Source organism: Zootoca vivipara, chromosome 8, assembly GCF_963506605.1.
Source record: "Zootoca vivipara chromosome 8, rZooViv1.1, whole genome shotgun sequence".
NCBI lineage: Eukaryota > Metazoa > Chordata > Lepidosauria > Squamata > Lacertidae > Zootoca > Zootoca vivipara.
Genome location: NC_083283.1, coordinates 23,520,230 through 23,541,911, shown reverse-complemented (window position 1 = coordinate 23,541,911; position 21,682 = coordinate 23,520,230). Strand labels below are relative to the sequence as shown.

The 21,682-nt window shown below is 46.9% G+C and overlaps 1 protein-coding gene across 1 annotated transcript in view; it reads left to right on the top strand.

The window, feature by feature from the left end:
• Positions 1 to 21,682, top strand: part of CPQ (carboxypeptidase Q) — a 150,739-nt gene that overhangs the window by 128,216 nt on the left and 841 nt on the right. The gene's annotated exons all lie outside the window — the stretch shown is intronic.

Sequence of the window (21,682 nt, the reverse complement as noted above, 5' to 3'; positions counted from 1 at the left end):
AACATTTATATCTTCTCCACTATAATGCATTTTTATGCATCATGGAACATACCTTTCTGTAAGCATTTTTGTACACAGTACTTGGCTGGGAAAAAATGTGTCACGCCATTCAGAGAAGGGAGAATTCCAAAGGATGGCTGTGTTTTTGGTTCATGTATTGTTTCATAAAGTGTTAATGCTGGTTAGGTGTCATGGACTGGTTGGATGCAGAGAAATGATGGGAGGAACCTGCTGGGGAATACCCAAAGGAAGGAGGTTCAGAGCAAGGGGACTGGGGTTGGGATGATAGTGACTGGTCAGAGGGAGAAGACTGGGAGGAGGAGGTGTTGAAAGCTGAACAGGGCTTGGTGAGAAGGGAGAGTCTGTGGCAGAGAGAAGTCCAGAGTCATAAGTGGAAGCCAGAGTGAGATGGCCTGGGATTTGGACTCGGATGCTGAACCTGAGGGATCCCAGCCTGCACAGGATTCCCTGCCTCCAGATCCAGCTGAGCCAGGGCTAGGGAGGGAGCCTGAATGGCCCTCAACTGTGCTGGATCCTCAGGTGCAGGGGTCAGCTGAGTCTGCTCTGGTCCCGGATGCGATGGAGGACCCATTGCCTGCAGGTGTCCCACTCTCAGCCCCGTCAAAGGAAGCTGAGGCTACCCCTGGGTCCGGTAACCCACCAGCCTCTCCTGAGCTGCAGAGGCGAAGGGCAGAGAGGCGAAGGGAACTAAGTTCCCGCAGCAGGAGTGCTCGCCTCCAGGCCAGAAGGAGAGGCGAGTCACCGGAGAATCGGGGCCGCCCTATGCCTCGGGGCAGATAAAGGCCGGCCAGCCCCAGCTCCAAGTTGCGTGAGCAATGCAGTTGCTAGCGTGTGCCTGCCCATGACCACGTGCTTGCTCCTGACATGGACCTTGGCCTGCTTCCTGCCTTGCTCCCTGCCGGACTGACCCCCTGAAGGACTCCTGGACCTTGGACTGGACTTTGACCCTGCCTCACGGATTATCCCTGGCGTGTTCCTGACCTTTGGCTACCCAGCTAGACTCACAGACTGTTTCCCGACTCGGCTTTCGCCCAGCCCCTGGTCTTGGTTACCTCGCTTGGACTTATTGCTGCTGACCTGGACTGTTCACCACGCCTCTGCTCGGTCCTGTGTGAGTTTCTGGTCATCCCACCCGGTGCTCACTGGGCTGGGCACCCTGAGCATCCCACAGAGAGAGAGGGATAAGTGGGATGAGGGAGGCCATGGGTGTAGGCAGGGGGGCAGGAGGGGGAATTCCCCCCCTAGAAGCAAAAGGCTGAGGGGCGCAGCGTGGCAGCCCCAGGCTCCGGCTCCCAGCGCGAAGCTCCAGAGGCGCACGGGGAGCGTAAGCGGAGGAGCGCTAAGCGGGAGCGGGGAGCGTAAGCGGAGGAGGCAGCCACAGGCTTGCGTTCCCCGTGCGCCTCTGGAGCTTCGCACCGGGAACGGGAGCCTGGGGCCGCCTCCTCGGAAGAGCTGGGAGGCGCAGGCCACGTAGCCCCACCCACATTCCCACTGTGGCCCCTCCCCTCCCGCCCCTTGCTCCCGCCCCTTCCCCCCCCTAATTTTGATCCTGGGTACACCCCTGAGGGAGGCCAAGAGGCATAGATGAGTCCAGCTGGTGAAGAGGCACGGGTGTCCTCCTCCTCCTGCTGCTGCTGCTGCTGGTCTCCCAGAATGCAAAGATGCATGAAGTGGGAGGAGCAAAGGCAGGCAAGCAGACCCAATCTCAGATTGCTTGAGAAAACCCCAGGAGAGGAGGGCACTTAGGAAGCTGTGGGAAGGCAGGGACTTTCAGTCTTTGTAACTGCCTCTCACAGGCCCACACCCCTCTCCTCCGCTTAGGTGAGCAATCAATTAAAGATACCACACAGCTGAATGGGATCAAAATAGGCCAAAACTTTATTGACTACAGATGAAGTGGTTTGGCATAGGCATTGGGTAAGAGTTTATTTCCAGGCTGCCTACCGGAAATGACATCAGCATCCACCCAGCAGCGGGGATTCCTATGACTTACATGAAATAGGGGGATCGCCGCAGGAATAGCCACCTCTAGGAGCGCTGAGGCCCAAGCCCCCCGCCTGGACAAATGAGATACCCTGTTTCTGGAGGGGGAAGCGGGGGTACAACCCCAGCCCCCAACCAAGGCTAAGGTTACCCAATGCCTAAACCACCAAAGTTGTGACGATTGCTATGGGGTAGGCAAAACCTCCAGGCCATAGCCAATTCGCCTGTTAGGTAAATTCCTACCCAAGCACCGCAGCCATAGCAAGGTCAATTCAATGAGTAAATGCCCAAATACTGGAGTGGGTGGGTTGAAGAAGACCAGGGTGTCGGAGGCTGGTCGGGCTGCTTTAAATCCCCTGGGAGTGGATCGGAGGGTAGCTTGATTGTTCCCTCAGACCAGACCATCCCTCTGCGCCAGCCTACCAATGGCCAAATCAACAGGCTGACGTGGAGCAGAATTTCAAGCCGGGAATGTGAGCCTAAGTTCGCGCTCTGACAAGGAGAGACCTCAAAACACAACCCTGCATCATTGGCAGGGGGAGGCGCTGGCCGTCCCGCAAAGCTGCCGCACCCCTAAAAGGGGGCAAGCAGACATGTGAGCAAGACCTACCCAAAAGGAGTTGCTGTGCTCATTAAGCCTGCCCCCCCCCCGTGCAGATCCTGTGGCTGTTTCGTTTTTTCTTTTAAAAAGAGTTTAACTTCACTTACTCCCCGTGATTTACTGCTGGCTTGCTCCTGTCAGTAGTTTCATCTGTAAAGGTGAACTGCTTCTAATTAATCTCCCATCCCATCCCTAGCAGAATTCCGCCTGTGTTGCCTTTGATTCAAACCAGTGTTTACAGCCAGCACATTTGGTTAGCAGAAGCTACAGGTGGCGCTGTGGTTAAACCACTGAGCCTAGGGCTTGCTGATCAGAAGGTCGGCGGTTCAAATCCCTGTGACGGGGTGAGCTCCCGTTGCTTGGTCCCAGCTCCTGCCAACCTAGCAGTTCGAAAGCACGTCAAAATGCAAGTAGATAAATAGGAACCGCTACAGCGGGAAGGTAAACAGCGTTTCCATGTGCTGCTCTGGTTTGCCAGAAGCGGCTTTGTCATGCTGGCCACATGACCTGGAAGCTATACGCCGGCTCCCTCGGCCAATAATGCGAGATGAGCGCGCAACCCCAGAGTCGGTCACGACTGGACCTAATGGTCAGGGGTCCCTTTACCTTTACATAGGTAAATACCTATTTGAGTGAACTGTACTATGAATAAGTAGGGTTGCCATACGTCTGGAATGCTGAAGTTGGCAGCAGCGTCCAGGTGGAAATTGGGAAAGTGTCCGGGAAAATCTGAACGTATGGCAGCCCATGTTGGCAGTGCCGTTTCTGCCATTTCATAGCTCAAAAACAGCTTTTCTTTTGAGATTTTGCCCAAAAAGCTCAACACCTTTGCGCGGGGAGCTCAACAACCTTACTGTCCAGATTTTCACTGTTTGAAATATGGCAACCCTAGAATAAGTGTGCCGCTTTGAAGTCATACCAACCGCTGCCTTTTAGTGCTCATTTATATAATTAGTCTTGTCTGAGCAGCTGACAAGTTTGTGCTGCACAGCCCATTGGCTTCTCGTTTTAGAAACAGCAATTCAGTAAACACAGCAGTCCCACCATTTTCCACCTCAGCCTCAGCCCATTCTCTTCATATCCCCCTAAAAGTGTAACATAAGCACCTTCTGTTAGACCAAGGTGCAGACGCTAAAAATACGGCTTGATTCTTTTATATTTGAAAGGAACTGTTTACATGTGAAGGAACTTCCCTGAAATTCATTAGGCAAGTAAATCCCAAAAGCAATCTTTCTCTCTTTTTTAACGACCTACCCAATCTAGTTTATGAATTGGCCAGTTGAATTCTGAATGATTGAAGGCTTTACGTGGACTTAGTAAATCATCGGAAAGCCAAGATCTCCTACAAAGTGCATATTGAGTGTAGAAGCTGCCTGTGTACTGTGGCGAATATGCCTGGAAAGGACGGGAGCCTTCCTGGAAAGGCTGAGCCTTGTTGGGTTGCTGTCATTAGCTGCCAACTGAAGGCTGCTCTGCACATCATGGTATCCCAGGCACATTCAACAAGCATCTTCTTCTCCACAGTGCTACCACTGTAGCATAACAGTCTTCAGAACCACAAGTAAGCTGTTGTTTTTAATTGTTTCTTTGCTGCAGCATCCAAGACTCGCAGGAGTTGCAACAGATCTTGGCCTTTCTCAGCTGAGCTGAGGCGCGGGATGGGGGGGGGCTACTTCAGCAAGTGTGGCTCTCACCCCTTTTGAGTCAGAGATACGCCAGCAGAAGAACTCTTTCCTCCAGCTCAGCTGGCATAATTTAAAATGGCATAATTTAGGCTAGCATATATTTCCAAAACGGCATTTCTGTGCGCTGCTCTGGTTCGCTGGCCACATGACCCAGAAGCTGTACGCCGGCTCCCTCGGCCAGTAAAGCGAGATGAGCGCCGCAACCCCAGAGTCGTCCACGACTGGACCTAACGGTCAGGGGTCCCTTTACCTTTATATTTTCAAAAAGAGGTGTTCCAGGGGAGTGTTCCTTCTTCTTCTTTGGCAATCGCTCGTAGCTGAGTAAGATTGTCTTCCATGAACACGTCTTAACGGTGAGTCCGTAAGTGACTGCGGAGGCCAATTCTGGATCCACACGCCCTTCCACAGTGGAGACATAGGTTTCCGGGCGGGAGTTGATCACAGTGAGGGTTTGCCAAGCGTGCCTTCCTCTTAGCACATTTCTCCCTTGCGTCCTGAGTTCGAGCATCTTCAAATTCCATGACACCTTTGGTAAAGGCTGTTCTTCAATTGGAGCGCTCACAGGCTAGTCTTTCCCAGTTGTTGGTGTTTATACTACATTTTTAAAGATTTGCCTTGAGAGAGTCTTTAAACCTCTTTTGTTGACCACCAGTATTACACTTTCCATTTTTAAGATCAGAATAGAGTAGTTGCTTTGGAAGATGATAATTAGGCATCCACACAACACGACCAGTCCAGAGTTGTGGTGGTGTGGCAGGAATGGGACAGAGAAAGGAGAGGTGCCTGTTGCAAACTATGTTCAGCTCAGTCATGTGACCTCGGGCCCAATCCTGGAAACTCCCCTGCCAACTTGACTGGCAATAGCTCATCCCAGAGGCTCCTGAGCAGAGTTTGGAAAAAAGAGTAATGAATACCTGTGAAGGTTATGCTATGGTTAGGATGGCTCTGTTTTAGTACATTTCATCCTGCTTTTCAGACAGCTACTGCCTCCCTAAATGGCTTACAACAATCACTAAATGACACAGTCCTTGTCATCAGGCAAAAAATATCGGTAGGGGGGTGGAGGGGAAAAGTGGTCTTTCCAAAACAAATGCAGTGGTACCTCTACTTACGAATTTAATGCTGTCACGGTCCGGTCAGCGGGCGTCAGGACCAGAGGCAAGATGGTGGTGAAGAAGCAGGGTCGAAGGCAGAGGCGAAGGTCCACAGGGCACGAAGCAGGGCGAAGGCAAAGCGAGGGTCCAGGAACCAGAAGCAAGGCGAAGGTCCACGGGGCAAGAGCAAGGCGAAGGCGAAGCAAGGGTCCAAGGAGCAAGGAGCAAGACGAAGGATCCAGGAACAAGAAGCAAGGCGAAGGTCCACGGGGCAGGAGCAAGGCGAAGGCGAGGCAGGGGTCCAAGAAGCACGGCAGCAACAAGGCAAGGGTCCAAGGAACAGGAGGCCAGATGCAACCAGGCAGGGATAGCCTTGCTGTGGCAAAGAGCTGAAGGGAAATGCTGGGCTTTTATCCCTCCCAGCTCCTGCCACCAGGTGCAGTGAGATCTCAAGTGGCCTCACCTGGGTGATTACTCCTTGCTTCTCCAGCACAAGCTGAGGCCTTCACCTGTGTGGCCACGCCTTGCTTCTCCAGCACAAGTTGAGGCATGCCCCAGTCCTGCAAAGCACTATAGGCCCCAGAGCCTGACTCCTGCCCATACTCCTGACAAATGCGTTCCGAACGCACATTTGTAAGTAGAAAAAATTTGTAAGTCGAATGCCATAGGAATGCATTAGGAGAAAAAAATTGTAAGTCGAAGCAACCCTACCTAAAAATTCGTAAGTAGAAAAAATCCTATCTAAACCGCATCCAAGATGGCGGACGGAGCTCCATTCGTAAGTAGAAACATTCGTAAGTAGAGGTACCACTGTGCATGAAAAATCTGCATGCGCATTGTATGCATTTGGGACACATTTTGTGTGCCCTCTTGCCAGAAATAACAACGGCATCAACAGCAACAACAGCAACAACGTATTACCCACCCTATTTCCTAAGGTGCCAGGGTGGATTACAACAATTAAAACAAAATGTGGACATGAAAACACAATATTAAGCAATGTTGAAAACAACTTAAAACAAAATTACAGAAATAAGTTGAATATACATCTCAAGTGTCGAAAGCCGCTCTAAAGAGTTTTTGCAGTGCATTCCACCCAAAAAAATTGCATCATTTAATGTAAACTATGTCTATCTTCATGCACACTTTGGGGACTGAAACTGCACTGCAACATCCTGAAGAATGTGTATTCCAGTTGTTCGCTGCTTTCCAATCCTCTGGAAAAAGCTGGCTGAACAAGTTCCACCTCCATCCCTAGCTTCACAGCTGAGTGAGGATTTGAACCCAGGTCTTCCTGATCCCATGTACAGAACGAAATCACTTTGTACCAAATTATTCAGAGCCCTGCAGCACAGATTGCCAAGCCAAAGCTGAGAAAACATACCTAGATGTGTGGATGCAGTGTTAGGAACATAGCTGTTTTCATTCTGTTTTGTTTTTTGCAAACACAAGTGACAGGTATGTGTATTTTCTTTAGCACTCCATCATCTTCTATGAGCCATCCAGTCTCCCTTAAAATTATCTTGTCCTAGCGGAAAACAAGGATGAAAGGAGTGTGCTTTTGACCAGCTAGGAGCTATTAAGTTGAAGCACCATGCCAAGAGAACAGTTTTAATTGCTTGGCACTTGGAGAACAAGCCACAAATGTTAAATCAATTACTCTTTAAAGAAGAAAAAACAACTATTGGCTGCATTACAAGAGAGAGTGTTAACCTGTAACACCATCTTTTGTGAGCACTTAATTTAATTCTATTAGGCTTTGAAAAAATTGAAATTGCTCCTTAAAGAGAGTCTTGTCAGTTCTCCCCATGCAGAACCGAGAAAATATAGCACTTCCTTTCTGCCCATTCAGTGGAAACTGCATCGATCACACTCTCATCGATTCCCTCTTTTACTTCTCTTCCCTGGTGTTCTAACACCGCAGCCCTCACTGCCCCACAACTGCCACCAAGAACTATTTGTGACACACACACACACACACACACACACACCCTTATATCCATGCATTGAATGCACAGTCATTCCTTCAAAGTCCTCCATGGCCTTCCCCACCCCCCATTTCTCAGCCCACATATCCTAATATATCCCTGCCTCTGCCTGTGACCATTACTCTTTCAGCTCCTTCTCAGCAATCTGAAGTAAGGCTGAGGGAAAACCTCTTTCTCTGGCACTCTATCTCTGTTATGACCATAATGGCTACTAGTCACAATGGCTATGCTGTTGCCTCCACAGGTAGGGTGCGGGTGGCGCTGTGGTCTAAACCACTGAGCCTCTTTGGCTTGCTGATCAGAAGGTCGGCAGTTTGAATCTGCATGACGGGTGAGTTCCCATTGCTCTGTCCCATCTTCTGCCAACCTAGCAGTTGGAAAGCACACCAGTGCAAGTAGATAAATAGGTACTGCTGCAGCAAGAAGGTAAAACGCTGTTTCCGTGTGCTCTGGCTTCCGTCACGGTGTCCTGTTGCGCCAGAAGCAGCTTAGTCATGCTGGCCACATGACCCAGAAATCTGTCTGAAGTGAGATGACCCACACCCCATAGTCGCCTTTGACTAGACTTAACCATCCAGGGGTTCTTACCTTTTTTTACCTCGCCCCGCCCCGCCCCCCCGCTGCCTCCACAGAAGGGGGCAGTAATGTTTCTGAATACCAGCTACTGGAAGTCACAGGAAGAGAGAGTGCGCTCCCATGCTTGGGTCTTCTTGAGGGTTTCCCACAGGCATCTATCTGGTTAGCAACTGTGAGAACAGGGTGCTTGACTAGATTAGCCGTAAGAGTCAGCTCCTAGGGGCCAAGGTCCCTTTGGCCCCTCCGATGAAATATTTGAGAGGGCCAGGCCTCCCCCAAAGTTGATGGGCATTGCCATTCAAATGGTCTTTGTGTGCTGCATATGGCAATTGACTGTGGGGCTTTCCTGGGCCCCCACAATATTTTATTCAAGTTGGCACCACTGAGATGGGCCATTGTTCTCTGCCTGCCTGCCTGCCTGCCCCCCCCTCTCTCTCTCTCACACACACACACAAAACAAACAAACAAACAAACAACAACAACAACCGACCCAGAGGACCATTGATTTCACCACAAAGATGGAGGGGAAATTGGCAATTTTTGAATATGTGTGTGAATTCTCTGAACTATGGTGACAGGGCAGACTTAAAGACAAAGTTGCCACACATTTTTTTAAAAATAGGGGGGGAAACTGCTGCCATTTCAAGTAGTGCTAGCCTCCCCAGCAGCATTCCTTTTTAATTGGGGGACAATGCCCTCTGGGAACTTTTTCTCTGAAGAAGTCAGTTAAAAATAAGAATTTAGAAACTGATATTTTGTGCTAGGGTGCCACAGTGCTTAAATTCACATTAATTGTGCAGGCCTAAATTTCCAGCAGGTGCTTAACAGCCTGGAGTCAACCATGGTTAACATCTTCTTATGACTTTTTATCATGGTCAGTGTACTGGATTTTGCTTGCTCATGTTACCGCTTGAGTACACAGGAGTGTCTGCACATGCATTGGGGTCCTGATTTCAGCATCTTGCTATTCTCAAAAATGATGTCCAATTGTACTTTTAATCACAGGGGTGGGGACAACTTTGCCTTTTGGAAATACAAACTTCAGCGTGTGGTGAGACCAGGTGAGCAAATGATATTTGCAAATGATTGACTTTATTGTTTTGTTGCTCTTAAGCCAGGGGTAGGCATCCTAAGGCCCAGGGGTCCAGATGCGGCCCAATCACCTTCTCAATCCGGCCCGTGGACGGTCCGGGAATCAGCGTGTTTTTACATGAGTAGAATGTGTCATTTTATTTAAAATGCACCTCTGGGTTTATTTGTGGGGCATAGGAATTCATTCTTCTTCTTCTTTTCAAAATAAAGTCCGGCCCACCACATGGTCTAAGGGACGGTCGAGTGGCCCATGGCTGAAAAAGGTTGCTGTAAAACCATTGGTGACCTCATTTAACTCAAGTCTGAATTCATTCAAGTAGACTTATGTAAAAGATGGTGGAGAGAATGCATTGACAAGCATGCATAAATTTCTACACTCGGCATTGGAGGCTTTTGCTACAAAATACTGAGGAAACATAGAATCATAGAATCGTAGAGTTGGAAGAGACCACAAGGGCCATCCAGTCCAACCCCCTGCCGAGCAGGAAACACCATCAAAGCATTCTTGACATATGCCTGTCAAGCATCTGCTTAAAGACCTCCAAAGAAGGAGACTCCACCACACTCCTTGGTAGCAAATTCCACTGCCGAACAGCTCTTACTGTCAGGAAGTTCTTCCTAATGTTTAAACAAACGAGTCCCCAAAGGAAACAACACCAAACAGATCCAAGGAGATTCTGTATCTTCCCAGTTCTCACAAGAAGCCACCAATAAATTAGATTCTGAAGTGTTTTCATGTAGTGCTGCTGTCTTCAAACACTGCAGTGCCTGCGACAAACGCCTTTCTTAATTACTTCATAGGCATTCAAACATTCATGGATGTGGGGACATTTCTGGGCTGATGAACTGGCTGGTCCAGTCTCCTGAAAGGGAGCCTAGCTTTTTATTCTGCTAAGCAGAACTTTTATTCCTTTTACAGAACATACAAATTGCCTTGGGGGATATATATATATATATATATATATATATATATATATATATATATATGGAAGGAGAGTCACAACTTATTAATAATACAAGAAAATATGAATTCACTGCTTTACCCCCACCCCCACCACCCAAAAGAAAGAAAGAGAAAGTTTTATAATACAAAAATAACTTTAAGATATTGTTCGGTAACTCTTGGAACGGAACCCTGATTGTGAAAGGAAAGGAACATCTAATTTACCGGTAGATATTCAGAGGAAAATTTTCATGCACGCCATCCCCTCATAAAACTCACCAGCATGTTAGTACAAATTTTGCCTAAGATACACATGTTCCTAAGCAGTTTTGCCTAGTATAATGCATTTTATACGTCGTTATTGCTAATGTATGCATTTATATGCACATTTTACCCTAGTATATGCCTTTCGGTATGCATTACTTGGCTGGAGAAGTGCATTGCAAAATTCAGAGAAGTGTGAATTTTGAAGGCAGGCTGTGTTATGGTTTGGGTACTGTTTCAGAAAGTGTGGATTAAGTAGATTCTTCCTCAAATGAGAATGGAATTCGATTTCTCCCCCATTCCCTAGTCCCAGCCTTGGAAGTGGGAAGGAGGCAAGCTTGGGAGAAATGAATGGGACCTGCCACGCTCATGCACATCCATATCTGAAAACACACCCAGGCATTTGTGCATTTTTTTGGAGGAGGTTATTGCAAATGGTTTCCATTGTAAACTTGAGAATGTTGCCAACGTCACTATTGGCAGTAGTAGTAATAGGCAGGATTGAGCAATTGTGTCGCATACAGTTTTGATGTTGCAGTAGAAAATGCGGGCTGACCAAAGATGTCGCACTTCAGTTGATGCAACCACAGCATCCACCATGGAGAGATGCAAAGTACAGGAATGAAATGGTGGAATGAAATTGTTTGCAAACCATGAAAAGGGATTTTTATGTACCTCTTTACAAGGAGACCCAGGTGACTCCTGTGGGGGATGCGCTCTAGATATCCAGATGTTCTGTAATATTATGAGGCTCTCACTGTAACGCAGGATCAATTTGTCACTCTAAGGACCTAGCTTTAATGATGTGATTAGCCACCAGATTGCGGTATTTTGAAAAATAAAAGAACAAGTGAGAGGGGTGGGGGGTGCCCCTAGCACTGTAGCATGTTGACAGTGGGGTGGTTTAAGCCTCTCCCCACCCTCCAGCCATGATCTTGGGGAACACCGTGCTGCAATTAGCAGTAAGAAAAACGTTACCTAACTCTTTATGTGAGGGGGAGATTTTTATCAAGACTTTTGTTGAAGTGGGAAAGTTTAAACCTCCCCCCCGCCCCGGTACACTGTGGCGCTGATAATCACCTCTCACCCATCCCTGGCATTTTATTTTCATATAAACCACAACAGGATTGCTAATCGCATGATTAACATATTGTACGGGCAGGCCCTCAGCTACAGGAGAAAGATGCACGTTTGGCATGGAATATACTTCTCCGCACTATTGGCAGAGTACAGGCTGGGCTGAACCTCTCTATGTATTTCATCCACCTTGCACATGATTTATACTAATCCATTAAGGTGGGGTGCAGCCTGCAGGTCTAATTAAGCTCGGCAGAGGTCATACACTCATATAATCATATAATTCTAGAGTTGGCAGGGCTCTCGAGGGTAGTCTAGTCCATGGGCAGGCACACTAAGGCCCGAGGGCTGGATCCAGCCCAATCGCCTTCTAAATCCAGCCCCAGGACGGTCTGGGAATCAGCGTGTTTTTACAAGAGTAGAATGTGTCCTTTTATTTAAAATGCATCTCTGGGTTATTTGTGGGGTATAGGAATTCGTTCATTTTTTTCCCCTTCAAAATACAGACCCCACAAGGTCTGAGGGACAATGGACCTGCCCCTGGCTGAAAAAGTTTGCTGACCCCTGGCTCTAGTCCAGCCCCCTGCAATGCACAAATCTTTTTGCACAAATTGGGGCTTGAACCCACAACCTTGAGATTAAGAGTCTCCTGCTCTACTGACTGGGCTATCCTCCAGTTCCCCCCCCCCAAAAAAACCATGCTCAGGTGCCCTACACCTGATGCCACAAGCGAAGTGAAGTGCAGGGCATGTAGAGATGTGGCAGGGCATGTAGAGATGTGGCAGCCTTAAAGTGTGCTCCTGGTTGTGCCATGGCAAGAGAGGCAGGCTGTTACCATTGATGATTAACAGTTAGAATGAGCCTGTTGGGATTGAATGCGCTACTGAGTACTCCACGGGGGACTCAGCCAACCCCTGTCCAAAGCAGGACATGAGAACCTCCAGGAGGCTTGAATTCACCACCACAACTCCAGGACTCACTTGCCTTGGGTTTTCTTTTGCAATGTGGTTTGTCATGCTATCCAAGAAAAAAAAAATGATCACCTGGTGTCATATTGAAGCCAGGTGATTGACAGGTGGCCAGCATCCCACAACCCCGTCAAAGTGGCCACTGGGGTTGCCAGAACTCAGAATGCTATCTACCGGTTGGATCTAGCTCACACACTCTGCTTTAAGGGGTATTTATTTTCTTCTTTGTTTAATTATCAATGGACCTTTCATTTTGCTTTCTGTCCAGGTGTCATTGCTACTTCTCGTAATTTAGAAATCTAGAAAATACCTTTTTAGAAAAGGTGCGTGTTTCTTCACATTCTCTTGCATATTCTCTTAAATTCTCTTCATATATCAATTTAATGGAGATACAAGATAGTTACTATGGGAAACAAAGAAATTGCCATATTAAGTGCTTGGTTGGCAGTTGCAGTTTTATTTAATCTGAATTCTCCTTCCTCACTTGCTCTTGTGCTGCACATGGCAGTATAAATCCAGTAATAAAATAAGAATATAGTTTTGCTTTCAATCACTGGTGTATCAACTGACGGCATCAGTTGTGCATTTCCAGATTTATACTGTGACAACATGAAAACACAACAAGCCTAATCCGGTGGGAGAATTGGAATTTTAATTGTATATAAAGTCTTCTTCCAGTGCAATGTGTTTTTTTCTTATTTGAAGCCTGCTGAAATAAAAAAATAAGCACTTTACAATCCAGGGATATTTGGAGATTCCATTCTTTACAGCCTAGCTGGGGTTTTTTCTCTCTCTCTCCAGCTGATGAGTGGAAGGCAACATTTATTTTTTTATTTAAAGTATTTTTACCCCCTCTCTTCATTTGGAAAAAAAGGTTCCCATTGCATAGTGGCTTAGAAACATCAGTAATATGACAGTCCCTGTCCTCAGACTCACAGTCTAAAAGACACAGCACAAGAGGAGAATAGATCAGGAGCAAAAGTCAGACATGTGAACATAAGAAGTGTCTGTTGGATCAGTCCAAAGGCCCATCTAGTCCAGTGAAAAACCAGCAAGCATGTTTCAGACACAAGGGCATTCTCTTCCCCTTTGGTTTCCAGCAACAGATACAGTCATACCTCCTGATACGTCCGCTGCGGGTTGCGTCTTTTCAGGTTACGGACGCACCGAAGCCGGTTACTTCTGGGTTTGGCGCGTCCGTAACCATGCGCAGAAGCGCTAATTCACGCTTTGCGCATGCGCAGAAGCGCCACATTGCGTCACACGCGTGTGCAGGTGCGGCGCTTCAGGATGCGGCCTTCTCATGTTGCGAACAGGCCTCCGGAACGGATCCCATTCGCGACAAGAGGTACCACTGTAGTCAGAAGCATTGCTGCTTCCAGCTGTGGAGGCAGAGCACGGCCATAGTTGTCAGTAGCCTTCGATAGTCTTTCTCTCCTCCTAATGAGGAAACATGTTTGAAGTGCTATGATCCTGCTACAGTGCAGATGGGGCCTTAATTGCTTAGGTATTATAGATCTGGTTCTTCCCCAACAAAGATATACCCCGACTATAGATTTGAGAGGTTCCCCCCCCTTTATGGGCCAACATGGTTATCTTTCATTTGAGCCTTTTTCTGGGCTCTACTGTAATAAAAAGGGGGGGAGGCTGAAAAACACTGATTATGGGATGTTGCGGGTGGTGAGTACGTGGGTGGAATTTAACAGTCCTGTCAATCTGTGTATGCCAGTTATCGGTTGTTGGTAATGTTTAAAAGTAGAACTCTGCTTGTGTAATGCTTGGGAGCAGCTGGGCGGGAGTGTTTTACGAAAGCCACCAGAGTGTTTTCACAAAACAAAGGCTATATCAGTTTTGGTTTAACTTGGGAGCACTTTAGGAGAAGTTATTTTCGATTCCCGTCAGCTTTCGTGCCGCAGAGTGGAACCCCGACCTGATTTCGCGCCGTCTTTATGCAAGCCTCGTTTCCATCTCCAGCTGCCACTAATGCTCTGCGGCGATGAGTGAAAGGTTAATGTGCTGCAAAAGTAACTGTGATAATCCTGGGCTGTAATTTACCCTGTTTACTGTATCAATACGAATTAATACTCAGATGAATTAAACAGAACAGGAAATGACTGGATGAGCAGCCTATATTTCTGTCTCTCCTCTCTCTTTCCCTCCCATCAGCAGACCCTCATTTAATTAGGCACCACAGCAGCTGTGGGAGGTGCTTCCCTTTTGCCATTTTGTGCAAACCTTGATTTTTTTTAAAGCTTCAGAGAGCAGTGATTCAGGAGGTAAAAACAGCAGGACTTCGGGTGTTATTTATAAACTCTGTGCCGGAAACTATTTCAAGGTCTGCAGCAGGGTAACTCAAGCACCATTTACTTTACCCAGTAATTTCAAGCACAGAGGCTCAGTGACAGCGCTAATGGCACCGTTGCCCCACTGGAACCGCATTAACTTCTTGATCATTTTGGCTCAAATTGACAAAAAAAACCAAAATGAAACAAAAAATATCAAAGTATTGTCTGCCGCCAAAGGCACCAATTGGCTCACTTAATCCTGTGGAATGGGGCTGGCTTTAGATGCTGCGGCATCTGAAGCGAAAAATTGAAATGACACACACACTCCACACACATTTGGCCTTAAAAAAATAATTGATGGTGAGCCATAACTCTTCCAATAAATAAATAAATAAATAAGCCACTTTTCCAGGTCTCTGTCCAACTAAGGCATATTCTAAGGAGATCTGCCGAAATCAAGTCCATTAGGTGGCGTTCAATTCAGTCCTACTCAGAGTAGACCCATTGAAATTAATGACTCTAAGTTAGGATATGTCCACACTCTTCTTTTCTGAGCACCAACTGCATTTCTAGTGCTGAGTTTTTACTCCCTGTTCATGTGATGTTATCCAAAAAGCATATGCATCCTGTACTTTGTTATGAAATACTACTACAGTCAAACCTTGGTTGTCAAACATAATCCGTTCCGTAAGACCGTTTGACTTCCGAAACGTTCGGCAACTGAAAACTGAAAGCGGAAGCCTCACTACAATAGGGAAACTCAAAACGGAAGCTGCATAGCACATTCGCCTTCCAAAAATCGTTCGGAAACCGGAGCAGTTACTTCCGGGTTTTTGGCATTTTGGAGCCGAAACATTCCAAAACGGAGGTGTTCGGGAACCGAGGTTTGACTGTATTTGATGCCTTGTTTCTCCAACCAGCTTCACATCTGTTGGAGTCCTTAAACCGTTCCTAATTCATCTCTAGCCAAGGTGTGAACACCTTCGCACAGAGGAAAGGCATTCCAGCCAGTGGAAGTTGGGCAGCTGCTAAGACTGGGATATGATTTCCTTGCTTGCTATCTTGTGGCCCCAACTCCTTGGAACCTCTTATTGGCAAAGAGTTAAAAGGAATTTGAGAGAGGGAGCAGATAGAGGGACTGGTGGGGGTGAGGTTCACAAAAAGGTCCATTTGTCTCATTATTCTTGGCCTTTCTCTAATTAGCATGGTAGTTTAGCTAGATGTGCTCGAAGATAAATGCCAAGCACTTTATAGCTCCCTGCCCTGCTGGAATGCTGTCAATGGAATGGAGAATAAGGAGTTTGGAGTAAGCCAAGTGGGGAATACTCTGTACAACCTGTGGGTCTCATGAAGCAATGACTTTCTTTGAATACAAGCAATTTACTACTTCATTAGGGGTGCAAGAGAAATTCAACTGAGTGTGTGTTTAATCTGTCATATTCACCTTATCCGAAACAATATGAGAACGTTACGGTATTTGGTTAGAGAACTGCCTCACAAAATTCTGATAAGTGAAAATAAAAACAGATACTTGGCATGCCATAGAATCATGAAATTGGAGAATTGTAGAGTTGGAAGGGACCCTGAGGATCATCTAATCCAACCCTCTGCATTGCAGGAATATGCAGTTGTCCCATAAGGGGATCGAACCTGCAACCTTGGCATTATCAGCACAACACACTAACCAACACAGCTATCCTAGAAGGATATGAATATGCACTTCCCTGGAGATCCAGTATGCACTTGTTTGGTATACTTAAAACTTGCTCTTCATTGCAGATGCCCTTTGCTTCATTGAGATGATGAAGCTTTGATTTATTAATGGATGCTCTGTATCTCTCCTCTCTAGGGGTGTGTGTGTGTGTGTGTGTGTGTGTGTGTGTGTGTGTGTGTGTGTGTGTGTGATTCCATGCCTAGCCTACTAATCCTGTGTTTGTAGTGCTGCCTTAAAATGTAAGTACAAAACAATGATGGGAAAGGGCAAGCCAGTTCTTTTGCACTTTAAAAAGGGCTCCTAAATATATCCTTTAGAGTACAGTTGTCAATGACTGTTCCCTTTAAAGTGGAGGAGGCGTATTGTATACCTTGCTTTGTAACTAAAAAAAAGAAAGAGCACTCTCCTCCATCTTCACAAACCTAGTGGGCACACTCTGGCCTCTGCCATCAGTGGTGGGAAAAGGGCCTCTGGAAAGTTGTTCCCTTGCCTACGACCGTGAATATCAGGGCAGCCTAACACCATCCATTGACTATATTGAGAGCAGCAGCGTCAATGTTTGCTTTCCTCTACCCTCCCCAATCATTTTTCCTTGTGTCTATTCAGTTGTGAGCCTGGGAGCAGGGACTGTCTTCTCTTTTCAATGTCTACACAGGGCCGGCTCTAGGTATAGTTCCGGTGGCTTGGGGCGCCAGGGCACCGGGCCAGCAGGCGGGGTGCTGCACGGCAAAGCCGCATGGAAGCCATACTGCGCGCTGCGGAGGGGGGCACCGGAGCGATCTCCGCACCTCAGCACCAGGGCGCCCGACCTGCTCGAGACTGCCCTGTGTCTACAAAGTACTTATAATGTAATCTCCAACATGGGAATGGGTGGGCTGCAAAGGCACAGATCCACTCAGTCCCTTCACCACCAGCTTGATGGGCAGGAAGTTTGGCTATGCTAGGAACACAGCAAGCTGATGGTGAGTGGGTGAAGCCCTCATTTCCTCTACTGCCAGTCTTTCTGGTTTCTGTGCTGGCTGCACAGGAGGGAGCTCCAGCTCCTGTTCTGTCCAGTTTCAGAATACAGTGGGCTGCTAGAGAAGGAATAGGGGATTCTGGGTTTTTAACAATAATGTCTCCACTGGAAGCCTGCATGATTTCTGCACTGGACAGAAAGGGGAGTCTTCCCCCCTCCTTCCCATGCAGCAGAAACCCGAGCACTCCATCCCTTCCACCAGAAGCCTGCTTTGTTTCTGTACTCCAAAACAATTCTTGTGAAGGCTATACTAGGTACTGGATATAAGAGCCTGCTGGATCAGGCCAGTGGCCCCTCTAGCTCAGTATCCTGTTCTCACAGAGGCCAACCAGATGCCTATAGGAAACAGACAAGCAGGACCTGAGCACAAGAGCCCTCTCCTCTCCTCTGGCTTCCAGCAATGGCTCTTCAGAAACATTGCTCCGTCCAACCATAAGGGCAGAGCAGCCGTTGACAGCCTTATCTTCCAGAATTTTGTCCAATCTTCTTCTCAAGCCACCCAAGTTGGTGTCCATCCCTGCCTCCTGCGGGAGTGAGTTCCCTAGTTAAAGTCCCGTGCAAAGAACTGCTTGCTTTTATCCCTCCTGAATCTTCCAGCATGAGCTTCCTGGAGAGCTTCTGTCAGTCAACGTAGTAGACTTTCCTGAGCTAGAGAGACCAGGAGTCTGAGAGCGCTTCCAGTCTGTTACCACTATTGTCGAGTATGCAAGCACATCCTGGCAAAATGAGTTTGTACAATTAGACTTCGTTTGGAGTTCTTGCATAACAAGCCCCGCTTCCTCAAAGTACCAGACTTTTTGCAATAAGCAACGCAATGGAAAAACACAGTAGAAAGTGTGGAATAACACTTGCCTTGATGCACATCATCTAGCTTCTTCCAAGCAAATCAGGACAGATGCTCGTTAAATAGCCAACATAGTCTGATCTCCCTGCAAACAAATCAGGACAAATGCTCAATAAACAGGTTGTTTGGAACAGGTTGTTCCTGTATTTTGATGTTCCTATGTTTCCCCAGCACCTAGATGCTACAAATGCTTAATAAACAACACATATTATTGTTATAAAGTATGAGGCTTGACCCTGTTTCATTCTCATGTTTGCACTTCAAGATGACTCTGACTGCTTTCCATCTGTTTGAAACTCATCTTCTGATTAAAGAGGCACTTTAAAAAGAGCCTCTCTTATTCCCTCCCTGGCATTTCCTCCTCCTTTGAAGCTGATAAATGTGTAATTTCCCAGTCTTGCAGATGCGCTTAAGCTATGGAACCTTTAAGCTCCCATAAGGCTGTGGGGAGCTTATGCAACCTTTGGTCCTGACCACAATGTCATCCGTGAGACATGCCAAGTATTTCTTGGGTAGAAGCAAATTACGAACTGTTCTGTTTACTTACAGCAAGGAATGAATGCGTTCCCCTGCCTCTTTTGGGTTCCATGAATTGAAACGTTTATTTTCCATAGATGGAAGTATTTTGACCAGCAACACAATAAAGCCCCATCACAAGAATGTATGTTGGTATATGAGCCATATACTCAATTTTAGTCATAATTGTGAGAGAGACAGGGAGAGTAATTTACAGTATGAAAACCACATCCATGGAAATGATTTCATTTACTTCAGTGGGACGATCGTGAGTCGCTAGCTCTAGCATCAGGCTAGACTGTGTATCTGTTGCCCAAATGTTTAGGGAAGAAAATTTAAGTACTTTGGACCAAATCCATCACAGAACAGACAGTGCTTCTATGCATGAAGTGAGGAGTGATCTGGTGGCAGCCCCTTGTACCTCATGGGGTATGACTCTGGAAAAAGCCATATCCAAGGGGGGAGAGCGGCTTTGGGGAGAGTGTAGCTGCCCATGGAGGAATATTCTGTACCCAAGCAGACCCAAGACCACCCACAGTGTTTTACAACCCACTTCTTAATTTTTTTCAGGGTATAGTTCAAATCTGTTAACCTATTACAGCACATAAGCTTTTAATGGAGTGATCCATTACAAGAAAAAAAAGTTGAGCGCATTCTTTAAATTAATTAAAGTTTAAATGTTATTTTATACAAAAACATAATTATTCTTATGAGGAGAACACCTGGCCCGCAGTTTGTTTGTGCAATTAAGCTGTGCCATGGGTTTTTGTTTTTTTTTTATAAAATATGGGCTTTAAAAAGATTTTCTGCAACTGCTTGACTGAACATGTATGTGTGGAATAGCACTTTAAGCAATGATTTCAGGAGAACCTGTATGATTGATTTGAAGCTTTATTTTGGAAGGAAACCCATGTAATCATCAGAAACGTTCAGAAAACTCTGTAGCTGGTTTCAGTGTTGATACCCTGGGCCTCTGCACTGCAGCTCAACAGAGTCCAATTAAGCCCATGGATTGTATGTTGCCAACATGTGGGAGAAAATCTCCCTGCACAGATGCAAACAGGAGATGCAAGTTCATTAATCAGAAATGTGCTGGGCAACAAAATATGGCTGTATCCCATAATCGTTGGGCTCCTCTTCGCTTCCATGTGCAGTCAATTGGAATAGTTAGTTTAGTTCAGGCATAGGCAACCTTGGCTCTCCAGATGTTTTGGAACTACAACTCCCATGATCCCTGACCACTGGGCCTGTTAGCTAGGGATCATGGGAGTTGTAGTTCCAAAACACCTGGAGAGCCAAGGTTGCCTACGCCTGGTTTAGTTCATTGGATTTACGAATGGCTCCCCACAACAGAATGCCCCAAAGCAATTTGTAAGAATAAAATACAGTGATGCAGTAGATATGTATACACTAGGGGCTGCCCCCCAATGCCTGCACTGCTTGCCACCCCTATCCACTCCTTTGCCAACCACCCTTCCCCCACCCTACAGCTGTTCCCTCGCTTCTCCGATTGCCTGCCATTTGTGTGTTCAGACCCAGAGACCTCCCCGCTAAATAAAAACACATTTGACTAAAATTTTAGCTTTGGTTTTTGGCAGAATTTAGGACACAACTTTATTGATTACAGAAAGCGAGTGGTTTCAGGTAGCACTGACCCAGATCTCCATCATAGGTCAGCCAAGGGGGAACACCTGAGGTAGGTGAAAAGCCCGGGAACAGACTCTGTTCACTCCCCAGATGATCCCCTGGACTCAGGCACAGGCACAACCCCCTCTTGGGGGTTGACCAAACCAAGTTGAGTCCCTGGATTCCTTTAACGGAATACCCTTCACATGGGGGTGGTGAAACCATTCCCCCATCCCTATCATCTGAACCAGAACCTATCCGCAACCTTACAAGTTGTGACGATTTGCCATGCGACAGGCGAAACCCAAATGGCAACAGCCAAACAGCCAAGTGAGGAAAATTCCTGCCGTGGCCCTTTCCCAACAACAGACAACACACGACGGCATAGCAAGGTCAATCGCAAAATGCCCTAAATATAGGGAGAGGTGAACAGGTGTTCCGATGCACAAGCTGAAAGAGGAAGCTCTGGGTCACGTGCATGGGTATATCTAGGTCCCTCAGCCCATTTAAACTGCACCCCATTGGCCAGATTACACCCAGCAACGAGGGACCTACCAATCGGGTGTTGTGGCTGACCAATAAACCCACCCACAACCAGGTCAGTCTCCAGGTCAGTCCCTCTTTGAGGGAGGACACGCTTTGTCACGTTGCAGCTGGGGTGGTCGCTGCACTACAAAGGGTGATTACAGTCTTAGTTTTATGTATATAGGAAGATAGACATAATGGAAAACAAAATAAGAGTTAAAACATCCAATCATCAGTGCTGCCCAGAGGCCTAGGAAAACAAAACAAAAACAAAAAAAATGCCTGGCATTGGGACAAGAAAACACTGATGCCAGGTGGCCTTCTTGTGGCCTCCATAGGCAAGGAACGACGGCAGAATTCTCTCATTATCATTCATTAATTCCTATTCTCAGACTGATGAATGGATGGAGAATATAATACTGGGGAATTTAAAGCTTTCAGGCAGGGCTGGTTAACCTTTTTGCAGCCCGATGGCAACAATGGTGGCCACCCTTATCAAGACCACGTTCCAGTAGTGGATGTGGTCAGCTATGTGCACGCATACTTCCCTCGTGCACACCACGTAGATACACTCACCGCATGTACAATGCAAAAAATGCACACATACAGCACATACACGGCATGCAGGCACATACTATCTCTCTCATACAAATGCATGCATGCACAAGCATGCACAAGCATGCACAATGGCAGCAAGTAAAACAATTCAAAACAGGAGGTTAGTGTTAGGAGAACAAATTGCCCCTCCTACGTTGGTCCCCTGTACTGTACTCCACATTCTTCAGGAGGGTCCCAGAGACTCTAGACAGGCTTTTCAGGGGCCACAGGTGGCTACACGGGGAATTAAGAAAATTTCCTAAAT